Genomic DNA, 6,532 nt, shown 5'->3' on the forward strand with positions numbered 1-6,532 from the left:
CACTGGACAGCAACCACATTAAATCTCTGCTGCAGCCGCTGGTCGTTCATGCTGTCGGCAGACTGAAGCAGCAGGAGGAGGTTGGTCGGGGGAACGATCGGTGTTTGGCTCCTATCAGCTTATGTGTACAGTACTAACCTATCCGTGAGTGTCATGTTGTGTGAAGAAAGTGTTTCATCACGTGGATCAGGATGCACAGACGGTGTCTAGTCTGGAACTTTAAATATTGATGGGTTGCAGGACGTGTGTGTGTGTGTGTGTGTGTGTGTGTGTGTGTGTGTGTGTGTGTGTGTGTGTGTGTGTGAGAGAGCTGATGTAACACGTCATGGTTATAAAGCAAAGCAGCATTTTCCGCAACACCATGACGCCAGGACTCATCTTGGAATCTGGTTGATCTCTTCCTGAACCATATATAGCTCAGGGGTGGAGGAGCTGCTGGGTGGAGTGTACCAAGTCTGAAATTGCCAATTGGTGAGACATGAACGTGCCCCAACTCGATCCTAGTGAAGTTAGAAGAAGATAGAAAGCTACACTGAACAGCATGAGTCATCCATTATGAAGATCTCTCTACATATTTATATATAACAGAACGTGGAATGATTCAGAACGCAGAGCCATTAAAGGTCACAACACAATTGAAGCAAGACGAGAGATGTCACTCGCTCTATTTTCATACAGGAACTGGCTCACTATGTTTACATTCACATTTATACTCTAACTGCTTTGTGTCACCTGTGATTAGGCCAACATGTGAATAATGTGTTTCCATGGAGAGATATAATAGGATCTGTGTGTGTGTGTGCTGGTGTTGATGTTGGCAGCTAGTGAAGGATTAGATGCTTGTTTCTGTGTTATTGTTGGTTTGGTTTCAGCACATGTGCACGGGAACATGGAACACATGTATGATCCCGCAGCTTTGAAATGAATCCACATCCTCCTCGCTGAGCTAAATGTGTGCAACAGATTTGCTCCGCTGTTCCTCCGGCCCAGTGTTCATCCACATTATCACAGATGGAGTTAATTCTCCCTCTCTGGGCCTTTCACACACACACACACACACACACACACAGACACACACACACCTACCCCTTCTCTCTCACTCTAACATCTGTGTCAAATCTGAAGAACATAGTGTCACCCTCCTCATCCACACTTAACACAAAAGAAGCTCCTGAACTTGAGCTCCTCTGTCCAATCTGCAGGCAGGTCCAACAACAGCGATCTGCCCCGGGACTCCTCGTCTTTTGCTTGGGGTGTAGACTGGAGGTGACCGGAGGGGGGCCCACGGAACGCGGAGGACCAGGTTTTGGATTGTTCCAGGGGTTAAACTCTATCCACAGGATTTCCATCACAAAGGCCTCCTCAGCAGCGAGCAGACGTGACCTTGGGGCCTGCCAGGGCCAGACTGAGGAAGTGCATTGGCTGAAGCCTCCTCCATTCACGTGTGGGCCTAATAGGTCGCTGTCGATCACACGGCGTACACACACCGCCTCCTCCTCCACCGGGCCAGAGTCCCTTTATTATGCTGATCTAATGACTGTGGAGGGTAATCCAGAGGACCTTCATTAGAATGAGGGTGGTGTGTAACAAAATCAGCCAAATGTGAGCTGACACTGGGAGTGAAGGCCGGCCTGGAGACTCTGGCCAGCCAGCTTGTTAGGCAGCAGGCATACAGACGCAGCTGGAGGAGACTTTTTCTGCTTTTTTGTACAACTTCTTCTTTTACTTTATTGATGCAGCTTCAGGACCTTCCTATTCTCGAAAAAACCCCAGAAAAAAAGATCAATCAATACACAACCAGCACAGGCAGAATTCATCAATAAAGCACCGGACTAAGCTGCACACAGAGATCACATGTGATTCTTTATAAAGTGTCTGCAAGGAAGTTCAGAACAAGCAAGCTCTGTTTGTTCAGCTAAATGTTCAGTGTCCAACTTCAACCAAACGTTCTGTTGCGAAAATGTACAGAGATGCCTTCAATTTAGGCAGAGCAGCACAGGATGACAGAACAAGCTTCCTCCAGACTTCCTCTCCTACATAAAATGTCATTATTTTGCTCTGTGAAAAAGGAAAATCCATCTCATTATAAAGAGAAAAATCTCCTCCATACCACTCATTATGACAAAATACGTATTTTCCTACAGATGGATGTCAAACGTCGGTGCACTGGCTAACTTATCTTACTAACAAGGGTTGACTGATAAGTTCTGAGCCCAGCAGATAAAGCCTCTAACTCAGAGATGCTCCTGCACAGATGTTTCCCAGCGTCCTTCACTTAGATTCTCGCTGGCTGAGATGTGAAGCAAACACAGAATCACTGCGCCGCTGCCTCCTCAGAGTCTTTGACACACCTGGATCATTCAAGTAATGTTAAAGAATGATATTACCTCCACAGGAACATTACAGCCTTCAATCACTTCCCTATGTCAGGTTGAGAACATATAAGGAGAAAACCTGGGCACATATTGCTTCTGTGACTGGTTTGAACTTTTATAATTGGCTATCGGCTCAGTATAGCTGACCTAGATACTATATAGCTGGACTGAAAGCACTTTGCTCTGTTATATGCTGGCTGTTCTGTTGCCTGAGCTCAGGGCTGCAGTTAAACCTCTTCAACCCAACAGACCATTTGGCAGGTCCGTTATTACAAACTCACATTGAGCAGACAAGCATTGTTCAAACCCACAGAGCTGTGTTTTTAATTCTAGTTTAAATCCCAAGGCCTCCCACTATACCAAATGTGTTATTACAGGGGAATGTGTATGAAATGATGCAGAAGACATTGAGAATAGTGTCTGGAAGTGTCTCACATTACAGCACCAATGAAGCAACGAAACAATACAAACATACAGATACAGGTATGTGGGGCGTCAATCTGACTTCTAGACTTCAGCCGCTGAGGTTCAACTGGAACCAATCAGCTCCTGAGATGTCTGTGAAATCCATGAGACGAGATGTTTTGACAGGGGATTTTTGGCAATTTGACAATGGATGGAAATAGAGTTCAGCGAAGGACGGTAAAATGTTCAGGAGTTGCAAAGTAATTACAATTACAAGAAACAAGTAGATCATGTAGAAGAAGATGTAATTGCAGCCCACAGTTTTCCTAAATGAAGCTTTAGAGGCGATGCTGCTTGGATTCATGTGGTCTCTGTGCAGGATCCTCTGATCTGTGGAGACAAACGGCCTGAGGAGCATCCAGACTCCATCACAGAGAGCACTGCAGTTTGAATGGTTCTCTCTCTATTCTTCTGCCTTTCTCCAGTCTCTACCTGCTCCTGACTCTTATCTTTTTGTCAGTTTGTTTTATTTTTCCATTATTTATTTTTTCAAACTTCCTCTCACTTCTCTGTCTCATTCAGGAATCAAATGAACATTGGTGAATTGTGATATCTGGCTGCTGTTGTTTTGCTTCTTGCTGCTTCTCGGTTGCTTGTAATTTGTGCAGCGATGTAGGATTATAATTTATGGCACTGTCACATCCATTGTAATTAACTCTAAATGGTGTCATTGAACGCCCTAAAAAGAAATCAAGTGCAGGGGTGCAGAAAACCACAATTCACAATTTGTATCCCAAACCTGTTAAATAGACTAGAAATATGATGCTAAACTCAATATTTACAGGCTAGGTGTTTTTAATGAGGTTGACATGGCAGAGGAAAAGCTGATTTTGTCACAATTCAAAGTTAGAGCCGTTAAAGACAGAGAGAGTTAAAGAGATTACAGATGTAAGCGCTCCTCCTCACAGCCTGAGTGAATGTAAACGCTGCCACGCGGCTTCAGACCTCGTAGCAAATTCTCAGGCTGTAAATTTCACAGTGAAAATAAAAGTCCTTAGGCCAATAATTCACTGCGTAAGCAAAACAAGAAATGCACACGGCAAAGGCAGGGTGGGCCTTTATGCCTTTATTGATCCCTGAACAATCATCGCACAGGGAGGAAGCCCAGCAGAGCAGATTGGATCATTTTACTATTTTGCTTTATTTGAGGAAATTCCACCTCAATGTGTACGACTGTAATTAAGTGGCATTTCACTGAGGAGGAGGAGGATGTTTCATATTGAACGCTGATTTGTTGCCAGTTACTGAGCTATTTAGTTTACATGGGAGCTTTCTCCAGGCGTGGGTTCAGATCTCAGAGGATTGACTCTGCTGTCCTGAGGGAAATCCTGGAGAAAAGAGCAGCGCTTCCAGTAAGCCATTACTTCAGACGGTGGAGTTATTAATCCTATCGCTCTCAGCAACACGCTTTGTGCGTTCACAATGCAGGCCTTTTATCTCACGCTGCAGAGAGTTACAACAACAGTGCAAGAAGGGGTTTGGTGTCTAACTCAAGAAAAGAGGCAAAACAGTCACAATGTCCTCATTAACATATGAAAGACTCACACAATTGCAAGATATAAATAAATATACACATAACTACGGGCGTAAGAGCCAAAGATGAAGGAGATTTGGTTAAATGTGAAGTATGACATCACTGTTGTAACTGTTAGTTTGGATGAGATCACTTTGGATTTGTTGACATCACTTTGTTTTGTTTTTTTTGCCATTTGTTTTTATTGAAGCAAACATTTTGCATGACATTGCGCATACAATTGTAGGATACTTTGGAGATCTTTTTTATACAGAAAGAGGGGGAAGAGGAGAGAGAGAGAGATAGAGAGAAAGAAAGAAGGAAGGTTGTTTTATTAATGGTATTGTTGTTAAACTTTGTACGTAGACCCTGAGGTAGAATACAAGTAGATTGATATTGCAATGATCTCATAGGGACACAGTGTTTACAGGATGATGTCAAACAGCAATGTAGGGTACTACAATTTGGTAAAATGTTCAAGTATGACATCACTGTTGTGACTGTTAGTTTGGATGAGATCAACTTTAAAGTCTGACACTGCCTTTTTTTTTTTTTAATTGTGTGTTTTATAATGAAACATTTAAAGGAAAGTCACCTCGTCTCATCATGCGTGTGGTAAACACTGTCTCCAGGGTTACAGTGCGTCTCTGTGCCAGGGTTCATTTAGTCCCAATTGGTTTCATACTGTTCTGATTAATGTTTCTGTTCTCTCAGCTAAAAACCGTCACATAAGCAAAAAAAAAAAGTAACAGAGCTTAAGTCAAATCAATGGTTTTATCAGAACAATATGAATGTTCTTACATCGCCTTAGTGCAATTGGAGCAGAGCGCTTGATTCAAGATGACGGCCAGATGGCAGCAATTACGTTGTTGTAGCTGTTCTGTATTAAACATAATAAGAGCTGGTAAAGGCGAGATGCCGCCTGTCGACCCTCTGCTGAGGGTCTACGGGGTTTCCACATGTGACACCGTAACAACTGCATGGAAATCCAACCACCAAAATGTTCAAACAGGGGATTTGGTTTAGATCAGATGAGACTTTAACGATCTCTGCTGGGAAATTGGGTCAGTGCAGCAGCATCAGAGAGCAAACAAGTAAACAAGTACATATGACCAAGAGACATGCTGAGGAAAAGGAAGCAGATGGAGAAGTGAAGAGTCGGTGTGTTTGTAAGCTGATAATGTGAAGCTGTACTATTTTACTGTGAATGGAAGGGAAATAGTAAGAATGTGACAAGGGAAGTAGAGTGTGATCCACTTCATTACAGACACACACACACACACACTCCTGAAAGAGAGGGAGCCCTTAATGTGTCTAAGTGTCTAAGGTGTATATTTATAAACCTTTTAAACTTGTATTTCACCCCACTCTGCGTTTGAGTTCCTCGAAAACTGCAAACGGGCACAACTTTCTCAAAAATCGGATCCAGCAGCTGTTGTGTTATTTGAGAGCAACTAAACATAGCAGGGATCAAATCCTGTGTATGGATCTGATCCATTTTTATTCTCCCAACACAGATCAGATTCTGAACAGGAAAGTATTGGAGATTTGGAGATAAAAGGTTTTTTTTCATTTTTGTCATTGATGCCTATAGAATCTTGCCCTCTGACATAAACGGTGTATCTTTGTGTATTTTTGTTCTTCCTCACTGTTTTGATCTGCATTCAGTGACCGCATGAGTCTGTCTGCTGTGAGCAAACATGGTGGACATGTGCACTCACTGCTCAGACAATAACACCTCCATCGACCCTGATGGAGAGGCTACGACAACAATGGGCACGTCTGGTCAATAAGTCTGGAAGCGGTCAAACATCTGTCTGTCTGTCTGTCTGTCTGTGTGTGTGTGTGTGTCTGTGTCTGTGTGTGTGTGGTGAAGTCAATAGCCTGTTTCATTTCAGATGGAGTCATAACTGGATGATAAAGTATAGATGGTTTTGTATCATTGTTAGTATTTATCATAAGTGTGTGTATTATTGACCTATCAAATGTGTGTGTTGGTTGTTGTTGGTGGAGATTTGTCTTTATCACTTCCTTTCACCTAAGTAACTCTCACACACACTCTCACACTCTCACACTTACACACGTACACACGCTCTCTCACACACACTCTCTCGCTCACACACACACACACACGCTGCACGGCTCTGCGCAAGCTTCGCTCACCGATGCGGCCTCGCGT

Source organism: Genypterus blacodes, unplaced genomic scaffold, assembly GCF_046128005.1.
Source record: "Genypterus blacodes isolate CSIRO-AG114 ecotype Tasmania unplaced genomic scaffold, CSIRO-AGI_Gbla_v1 ptg000052l_1, whole genome shotgun sequence".
Lineage (NCBI taxonomy): Eukaryota > Metazoa > Chordata > Actinopteri > Ophidiiformes > Ophidiidae > Genypterus > Genypterus blacodes.